Below are 10,435 nucleotides of genomic sequence, written 5' to 3' on the forward strand. Positions count from 1 at the left end.
TCTCTCAGAGTTGTGGCCTCACTCCAAGAAGTCCCAATTTTATTTATAAACAAAATTAGAATAGAAGACAAAAGAGGAGGGATAGAAAAATAAAATAGAAAGACCAAATATTCCTTTCACCAGGATAAGGAATGTGTTAGATCCCACGAGGCTTGCTGGTAGGAACCAACCTACCGTTCATCGGCACCACCGAAGTCCACTGCAATTTTGCCAAGTTGGTTGGACTTAAGGTCCCACAAAGAAACTCCAGCCAGGCAGCAGGCTTCGCATGGTGGTGATCTCACCGTGATTGAGGATTGATCTCGATCCATGCATATGAATAGAATCCAACACATGTCCTTTTTATTTCATATATAATACTCACTAGTAAGGATTTAGGGGATGGTATCGGTATCGATATCTGTCAATACTGATCCGATATCAATTTGGATCGGATCAGTTTGGATTGGTGGGTCGATCGATTTTGTCCCTGCTTTATTTAAAAGGGTACTAAGTTTTTTACTATTTTACCCCTCAACCGATACGAATAATCGATCTGGATCGATCAGGGATCGATCTCAACCAATATTGATCCAATACGGATGATCCCAAATCGATACCTGAAACGGTGCTCACTACCCTTTTAATGGCAGAAATATATTAAGAACGTTATCTTACTTTTGTTTTTAAACTATCACTCACTTACACTTGACCTATATTTACTACAACTCCTTTATTTTTTACTTTTTTTTTTTCTGATACTCCCCTACTTTGGGACTTTTACATCTCTTTCTCCCCTGGCTCCTTTTAAATACATATTTTTTATTAAATTTTTAATTAATTTTTTATCCCTAAGACCATGTGTTGAAACCTTAATGGAGAATTTAACATTGATGCCGATCCGAATTAGCATCGATTGAGACGGATACCAAACCAATACCGATCAAAAAATAAAGATTACTAAACTCGCGATGATAGATAAGATAAAAGAAAAAAATTAATAAATAAACAATAACTTTGATAATGGATGAGACAAAATTAAAAAAAGAAAAAAATTAATAAATAAATAATATCTTTAAGTGGTTCAATACTAATGCAGTAAAAAAAAAAAAAAAAAAAAAAAAAAAAAAAAAAAAAAAAAAAAAAAAAAAAAAAAACGATATGAGATCCAAGGAGGAGTTTGACAGCCAACAAAGCAACATTTGAACCAAGTAATTCGAAGGACAAGCCGGTTGACTGTTTTATTGGATTAGTAAAAGCATGTTTTAAATCCATCCATTTGGAAAAAAATTTATTTTAAAGGTAAAAAGTGAAAAGGAAGGGTAATCTGGGTATTTAAAAAGAGCAGGGGAGAAAGAGAAATAAGAGTCCAAAAGCAGGGGAGTATACAAAAAAAAGGAAAAAGTAGGGGAGTTTTAGTAAATATAACCTAAGTGTAGGGGAGTGATAGTAAATTCTCCTTTTATAATTTTCTTTTGTTATATCTGTGTAATTTTGGTTAGGCTACTACTCGCAGTCTTAGCAACACAAAGCACACTATAGAGTGTCACTACCGATGACGTGGTGAATCCAGAGCAAGTTTTTGTACGTGAACCTAAGTTTCAATTCTCCTACGACTAAGGTGGATGTATGTAACCCATTTATTATCTCTCCTAATTTTTTTACAAGTACCTGTCTCTTCCTATTTTCTCTCCTATTTTCTTTTCCACACTCCATTTCTATATAATTTAACATTTGTTTATTATTAATCCTACAAAACATTTTATTTTAATCCTACAATATAGCTAATACTAATCCGAAATCAATAAAAATTAATGGATACTATTTGCCCAGCCGCTTCTCTCTTTTTTTTTTTTTTAAGTTCATTGTTCTCTCTCTCTCTCTCTCTCTCTCTCTCAATTTCCGTTCACATTTATTTTAAAACGCACTTAAAACCGGCCTCTACCATACCAATAGAAGGCATAAATGGAAAAAAAAAATTTACTCATCCATAGAGGATGATTCACCTACCATCCTAGGGTTCACAAATCCCTATAGGATTTTAGTATGAGTCCAAAATACCCTTTTCATTACCTCTCCCATTCATATGAAGCCTATGATGAATAGATCATCGTGGTTAAAAGAAAACGAGGTCCCTTCACTTATCGAGTTATCAAAGGGTATTTTGTACTTAGGGTTTTAGGACCAATCCAATTGATCGATATTAAATTGGATTGAATCAATTTCATATTGGATCAATATTGATGTTGTATCGGATCGACATCACAAGAGAAAGAGCGTTTTGCATAAGTATTGTTGGAATCAATTAATTAAAATAAGAAATAATAATTTAAATAAAAATAGAAAAAAATTATATATAAAGAGAAATAATATATGACATTTAAGTTGGAAGAGAGAGAAAGAATGGTAACAGCATTGTAGGTTTCAATAATAATTTTTACTAGATTATATGTGTCTATAAAAGAGAAGTAGATTCTCATACCAGAGCCTACTCCAGACTCTGAGGTGGCTATTGAGGCATCGCTATCGAGGTTGGGGGAAATTGAGATTGAGATTGTGATGGGTTTGGGGTTGAGACAAGGCACTACTCTTGACGATAACTGGTGAATGGTGGAGAGTGGTGACGATATCGTTGAGAGACCATGTCAATTACGCATTCCCTCACCGACGAAGAGCTACACACCACAGCGGAGGAAAAGGCCAAAGCGAGAGAGAGAGAGAGAGAGAGAAGGAAAGTAGTTACATCTTCTTTTTTCACAACCTTTAACTTAAGTAAGTTCTTTTTATATAAAACAAAAAAAAAGGGGGGGGGAGAGGGATAGGTATGTTAGCGAGATACAATGGAATCAGGAATGCTAGCAAGCCTTGATTGTTAGATAAAACATAAGTAATCTCATCCATTAGAGACCATTGTCTAACATAACCTATCCACCACTGGCGCTTTACAATTTCTCTTCTTCTACTTCTCCGCATTTGTCTCCATTTACATCTCCAACTCCGGCCTCCTTCTCCCTCTCCTGCTCCAACCCTTAATCCATTGTTCACCCCAATCCTCTCCCCTCCCAATTCATCAAGCAGCAGACCAGTGACCGGCGACCAGCAACCAGAGAGACCTGCGAGCAGTGAGCTACGACTTCAACCATTGACAAGCTGCGAATCTGAGTGCGGCGAAGGGCTCTCATTTAGGTTATCCTTTTCTTTCTTTTTAAATTTCCCCTTTTCAATTTTTTTCTTGGGGTGATTTCTACGTATAATTTCTTCTTCCTACTTCTCTAGGGTTTCTCTGTTGCAGATGATTTGAGTATATTGTATATTGTCAAGCAATGAGTGGCAGTCTGTGATACAAGTCGCCTCTCATGAAACCACGGCGTCAAGATGTGGTTCTCTATTTATCATTTTCAATGATTCAAAAAAAAAAACAACGATAAGCCAGATAGTTAAAAACATCCATATTTAGGTTTTTAAGATTGGGTATGTCTAAATATTACCAACCAGGTTACAAAAACCTTGTAACCTAAAGTACTGTGTCCCCATTGTTTTGTCATTTTGTGATTGGTTTTAAGCTCAAAAAAATAAATTCAACCTCAAATTTTTGAATCGTTACTTTAATTTAAATAGCAAAACGAAGGGTATTTTTGAGAATGAATACACTCTTCCCTAACAACCCGAACAACCCCTCGCCCCAACTGATCGTCTTCCTCCTCGCAGGTCTTTCTGATACCTTTGCTGGTTTTCATGGCATAAAGTTCGGTGAGATCATCTCCAATGAGTCAGGTAAAGGCTCTCTTTCTTCTCGGCGTGTCTAATGCTTTTCTGGTTTTTAGGGCTTAAAACTTCTAGTGGACTTCATTTTTGTTCTTTGAAGTTTGGAAAACAAAACCTCTTCCTAGAAATTCATGCATCAATTATTTTGTAATAATTTCCATTGTTGTGCATTAGAGATGAGGTCGGTAAGATAGTTCTAATCATCTCTCTCTCTCTCTCTCTCTCTTAACAAGGGATTCAAAGAATAAAAGAGTTCGTATTTTTGCACACTAGCCCTTACTCTTTGGAACTTCTATAAATCATCTTCTCTCACTGTCATATCCCTTTGTTAAATTCTTTGTTTTGGCTGCAAATATTAGATAGCATTATATAGAGAAAAAACTGTGTTAGTGTTTGTGTACCCAAGTCAAGTAGTTCATTGTTTGATTGATTGACATATGTTCCTGTCGAATAAAAATTCAAAAGCAAAGACCGTATGAGTGATTATTGTGCGTAGCTATAGATCACCAACTCCCTTTAATTTTATTGCAGCAGTAGATTGTCTTGATTTTATTTATATTGTTGCTTATTTTCTTTTCCAGTAGCAAACTGATTCGATTATGTATCTAATAGAAAAACAGGTCATCTCAATAGTAGGAAGTAGATAATATTTCTTGAAAAGCCTTTCGTTTTGAATGATTACTACCCAATTATGTCGTGAGATACTTTGATTTATCATACATCTCTAATAGAAAAACAGGTCATTCAGGTTTTCTAGTCTCACCCATGGAAAAATTTTGAGGCTATAGTTTCCTGAAGTCCTCCATGATCGATTCTGTAGTTCTTCGTGGGTCTGTTTGATAACGACAGGTGAAGTAGTAAACATTATCTTTTGAATCCTTTCACGAGGATCCAAATTTTTCTTCCAAGCAGCCAGACTTAAGTAAACATGTGATTGAATTTTAATATTGTAAAATGATTTTAAGGGGAAATAGTAAAACCAATACAATATACATACAACTAAAGTATTTTGTTTCACAACACTGCTTCTGTCTTTCCAACTCTCAACTCTGTCTAACACACATCCTTCTGTAAACTTGCTGCTTTCTTCTTCTTCTTCTTGTTTGAAAAGTTACTACTTGATCTTCATGCATACCTACTTGCAGGTCTCCATTCATAGGCATAGAGATTTCAGGAGTCTATGTCAACAAATCTGAACAAAATCAACCAATTAGGCCAAAATGTAAAGATAAAAATCAAACATAGAGCCATGAAAATTTGATCAAATTAGCAGTGCCAGCTGTGTTGAGATGTTGGGAGTCATATAGTCCACATCCATTGGTATCAAAGTAGCAATGCCTCCCTCTCCTACTTCCTCACAATGGGAAGCGTAACGGGAAGAAGAGAAGGGCTAAAAAGGCTAACCGTGGGCTCTTTGACAGCATCTTACTCATTTATGTTCAATTTCCTATTATAATTAGGCTAGTTTTAGTTAACTTCCCAGTTTTATGTTTAAAGTTCAGAAGTCAGCTTATTTAGGAATTTGATTTCTAATTAAGAATTTTGTAACTGGTTTGTGACTTTACCATTTCAAACTGGTTTCTGCATATAGTTAGATCTATAAATAAGCTTGTACAATGCCCTTTAGAGGCCACAGATTTCAGTACTGAAGCGTGAAATTTTTTAATTGTTTATCTCCTGTGGTTGATTTCCTATAGAAGCAAAATTAGATTCCTTAGTTTCTTGGGTAGATTCTCAGTCAGACCTTCTACATTCATTCAACATCAGCAAACAATAAGGTCAAGGTTGAGATTAATTACTCGAATTCGTTACCAATAGTTCTTGTTTACATTCTCTGTGAAATTAGTTTCTATTGAGTGGTTCTACTGTTCGTTTTCAATTTTGACTTGTTTGAGATCTCATAATCTCTTATTCTATTAATTCAGATCTGCCTTCAACTTAAAATCCTACTATGAGTTATGTTATTGTCTGCAAGTAAATCCCTGAAATTTGACCAGAATACTCTAATGAGAAGTTGCACCAATAAAAAATACTAAGATTTCAAGGCCATATGTATAGAGTCTCCCTAGAGGATGCTTCTGCATCAAGGCTATAGATGACTCAATGTTAAAAAAACATGAGTGCTTGTGAGTTAGTAATTGTTATGGTCTTTAATAGAGTAAAATTCTCCTAGAGGATGCTTCTGCATCAAGGCCAAAGATGATTCAATGTTCAAAAACATGAGTGCTTATGAGTTAGTTACTGTTATGGCCTGAAATAGAAGGGTTTAAACCTTATTAGCCATGGGGTTTTATATTGTTCCTTTCCAAGCACAATTGTGGTCTTTAGAAGCTTCTTTGTTTTATTCGTGTGTGTGTGTGTGTGTTTGTTTTCAGTTGTTTTTGCTAATTTATATTTTCAATGCTTAGTCTTATTAGTTCAGTTTATTTCTATTTTACTGTTAGAAGTTTCCGTAGTCCAAAGAGAGTTTCTACCTGAGTGATAGATAGGGAGAGAGGAGAAACTGTAATCGCCTCATCACTTTAGTTTCAGTAGGTTCCAATACGAGCTGTTACTGGAAGTTGCTTACTTCATATGATAAACTTACTGTAAATGTGGAGATAATTTGGCTTTAAACTGGTATGGATTCATATTGGCTTTGAAACCAAGTCTTCACTACTTGTCCAAAGAATTTGTTGTTTTTCTCTTTGTATTATTTATTTTTTTATTTATTTGGTGGGGGAGTGGAGGTGTGGTTGATTGAGAGCTGAATTAACAACTTTGACTCTCTTGATTGAAAATATGAAAATTTCATATCTTTTTTTTTTTGGTCTGCAAGTGCTAAGATATGCCTTAGATGTCTATGATTAATGATTCTATTTAGAACTTTCTCAGTGTCGTTAAGACTGACCTTAGATGATGCAGGACCAATAGGGGGAAGGGAAAAAACCCCTGAGAGAACTCTAAGTTGGAGGGGAGGGAGCCCTGAAATGGAAGTTTTAGTAGGACTATAAAGCTAAATATTATTCTGTAAATTAAATTTTGATACAATCTTTTGGAGTCTTACCATCAAATGGGATTGGTTATGGGTTTCTAAAGCAATGTAATTGTCAGAGAAGAAATGCTGATCATCGAAAATGGTTGGTGCTCAGTGTTGTTCAAATGGTCATTCTTCCCTGTTTATCATGGCGTAGAGGAAAAAGGAAAATGTTATGTTAACAATAAAGGAAGCTAAAAAAAAATAAAGAGAAATATTTATAAAGCAACGAGCCGACGAATGATATATCGGGGGGAGAAAATATGGAATCATTTGAAAATGGTCGTGGTATACACTGGTTAATCTATCAAGTTCTAATTTTCTCTAATCTAATGGCCTTCTCCCCTTTTACTTGTTGAAGTTTGCCACTGTCTATTTCAAACCTGTTAGTTAAATTGATTTTTGAGATCAATCTTATCATCAAGAGATTAAAACCTATGTCCAAGCTTGGTTCATCGAAAGTTCGAAACTAGATAATGCACGTTCTACATTTCAGGTTGATGCAGTAAATTATGACCAGCAGGAGGATGCGGCAATTCTGGGCATTCTTGAGAATATGCAAGAAGGAAGTGAGTAGAGCATCGGGCCGAGCCTATGCGAAAACCCTTCGTTGATTAAGTTAGAAAGTGGCAACAAATAGAATCTTAGGTTTTTCTCCCTCCTTCTTTCCTATTTTACCTTGTATTTATAGGTGCTCGAATGTGCGTGCTCGTGGGGCCTCCCTTCCATGTGGGCGGAGTCCTTCGGAGCAAGGGCTCCCAGATCCTTGTGGATATCCTATTTTCCGAGAATATTCGGTGGATTATTTCTTCTTGACATGGAGGATCATGGGTCCGTATGCAAGGGTTGTTCCGAGTTTCAGGGCAGTAGAACTCCTATCCATAGAGGTAAAGGCCATGTTCCTTAAATGTAGGAACCAACTGTCGACATGCATATGCACCATACTTGCACCTCCAAGTCAGGTACCCATATACCTGAGGCTCGGCCAAGGATGCACCAAGGAGTCGGCTCTGCCAAGGATGACCCAAGGGGTCGGCTCGGCCAAGAATGAGCCGAGGGAGTGGCATTTTTACCTTCATCGCAGGTATTCTACATTATTGCCGGCTACAAGGGCTATGATAGCTCTTCTTCGACACATACAAATAACTTATCAAAAATAAATAATAAAAAAATACAAGGGCTATGATCAATCGTTTGGATATGGTTTTGGAATAGTGACCTATCACACTACATGAACCTAGGCCACTCCTCCTCAATCTATGTATATCAGAAAATTATGTCAAGTGCCAATGGAGTTCGTAGCTCAGTGGAAAGAAGCCATTGCCCCATCAATGCTTGGATTGATTGGTTATGGTTTCGAGTCGACAAACCTCACAATTGCTAGTTGATCTTGCCATATGGGAGTTTTAGCTCGGAGGCTATGATTACACACCATGGAATGCACTTTTCTTTTGCCTGAAAACCTGATCGAAAAGTCTCAACCGGAGGCCACTGCAGTCAACTTCTCTTGCTCTATTTTTCTGACTCTCTATGCAGATTATTCGTTCAAATTTTTGCAACAATAGCCCCCCTCACTTAGACACCAAATGGCCCCAGCACATGTAAAGTGTTAGCCCTCAGAACGATATTATTCTATTTATATAAGCCAGTTAGCCAATCTCCTGTTGTAGCGACTGATCAATCAATAATAATAAAAAAAAAAAACAATCTTTATGAAGCGGAGAAGACTATAATGAAAAAATGTTTCAAAAAGAAAGGGTAGAATAGCGAAGAAGCCACAGGCACTGGTTGTTCAGAACAAAACTTCAAGGACTCCAATTTCCTCAATAGCTTGAAGAGTGAAGCTCATGACACTATCAGAGACTCTACAAGTGACTGGAGGGACGTGGGCTGTGGAGTTAAGTTTGGAGAGGAGGTTGCAGAAGGGAACCAAGTAGGTCTTGCGGGTGGAATCACATAGGGCAGGGATGTCTTGGATGGCGTCCATGTCTGAAGGTGGGAGTCCATCTGGGATTGTATGGAATTGGAAGTCAAGTAAGCCCTTGAGAGAGTCAGGACCTCTCAACTGTGGTGATTTCTTCTCCCACAACAAAAGTAAGAAATGACCACAGTTGATTGGTATTTCTGTTAAAGAATATGATAGAAAATAAATGCAGAACGATTCATGAAGATCGATAAGCATGCACGACAAACACTACAAAAACACGTTTTAGGCATACCTGAATCCATGGCTGAAGAGTAAGAACTCCTCAATGTCTTCTTGTATGCTCCTCGTACAACACGATCAATGTTGGTCTGGTCTACCCTCTTTCCCTTTTGCTTTTGGTCGTTAGCATCACTTAATGGGTCAGTGATAACTATATATAGGGGTGAGGGTAGGGACCAACCCTGCAATAAAATTAGGGTTTCCTCCCCATTAAGGAAACAATACCTTAGGTCCACACATAGTAATAAATATTTCATACCATTAAGGTGTGCTAATAGAATCCAATATCTCCATAGAGATCACTTACCAATAATATTGGATTCTTTCTGCTTACTCCATCTTTAGTCAACACCACTAAACCGGTTTTGGAAACAAATCTTTGACTATGCTAGCCCACCTAATAGGAAATCTTACAATCTCCCACTTGGGCAGCATATGTCACAAGTTTTAGATTTTAAAATTTATTTAAAACGACTCTCCGATTTAGATAAACTGAATGTGGCCACAAACAAAACAGTGTCGAATGGAGTGCACCTTAAACCAAATGCCTTGGTCCGAATGAGAATTACAAATACCCAACCATATTGATCATCACATCTAAAGCGATATGAGACCACACACGTCAAAGTGCTCATAACATCACCGACTTGGGCTGAACAGTAGAAAGTGTGGTATAGAAATAACATGCAATAGTGATCATCATGTCTATTTCCAAGTTGGTCCTGGCTCGAAAACCAAATGAGCCCTATGAGATAGATACCGAAGGTCTCATTAACTACAAGAGTCTCCCAAATGCTCAAGCTTCAATCAAAGAAGCTCATTGGGACTAGGTCCGGATGTCCCACAACACTAGCACTAGACCCCAATCAAACGAGGCTTTGCTAGCGACGTGATGTGTGTGTATTGACTGAAACCTCAGATACCGAATGAGGTAAATACACCACATATAACCTCAATTTTTCTGAAGGAGGCAAATAAATAAGTGTATACATATAAACAAATGGCCATAAAATGCATATATATAAAATAAAATTGAAAGTCAAATATGAACATATTGAGCAAAACTCCCACTAATAAAATGCATCAAAGGAACTAACAAGTCCCATATTAGTGACATGCTCTTGAAAGACTTTTGGAATCAAGCCCTTAGTAAGAGGATCTGCAATCATGTTTTCTGTAGCAATCTATTCCATTGTAATCTATGACTCTTGAGCTTTCTCTCTGACAAAAAATTACTTAATGTCAATGTGTTTAGAGTCTGAAGTTGTTTTACGGTTATGAGAGAAACGAACTGCAACGGAGTTGTCACAGAACATCCTCAATGGTTTAGATATAGAGTCAACAATCTGTAATAATGTAGTTCTACAGAAATTTATGATTCATGAGCTTACTCCCACTGATCTTTAGATAGACCTATTCGATTCCTCCCATTTTCATAAAGAACCTTGGCTTGAACATAATTAACAATC

The 10,435-nt window shown here is 36.8% G+C and overlaps 1 long non-coding RNA gene across 1 annotated transcript; it reads left to right on the top strand.

Moving 5' to 3' along the window:
- Window positions 1–2,923: 2,923 nt before the first annotated feature.
- Window positions 2,924–6,732, top strand: LOC122065634. The gene is made up of 3 exons (XR_006136059.1): window positions 2,924–3,165; window positions 3,688–3,753; window positions 6,649–6,732. It is a non-coding gene; the product is annotated as an uncharacterized LOC122065634 (long non-coding RNA).
- The last annotated feature ends 3,703 nt before the right edge of the window (window positions 6,733–10,435 follow it).

The sequence above is a fragment of the Macadamia integrifolia genome, unplaced genomic scaffold (genome assembly GCF_013358625.1).
Source record: "Macadamia integrifolia cultivar HAES 741 unplaced genomic scaffold, SCU_Mint_v3 scaffold2077, whole genome shotgun sequence".
In the NCBI taxonomy this organism is placed as follows: Eukaryota; Viridiplantae; Streptophyta; class Magnoliopsida; order Proteales; family Proteaceae; genus Macadamia; species Macadamia integrifolia.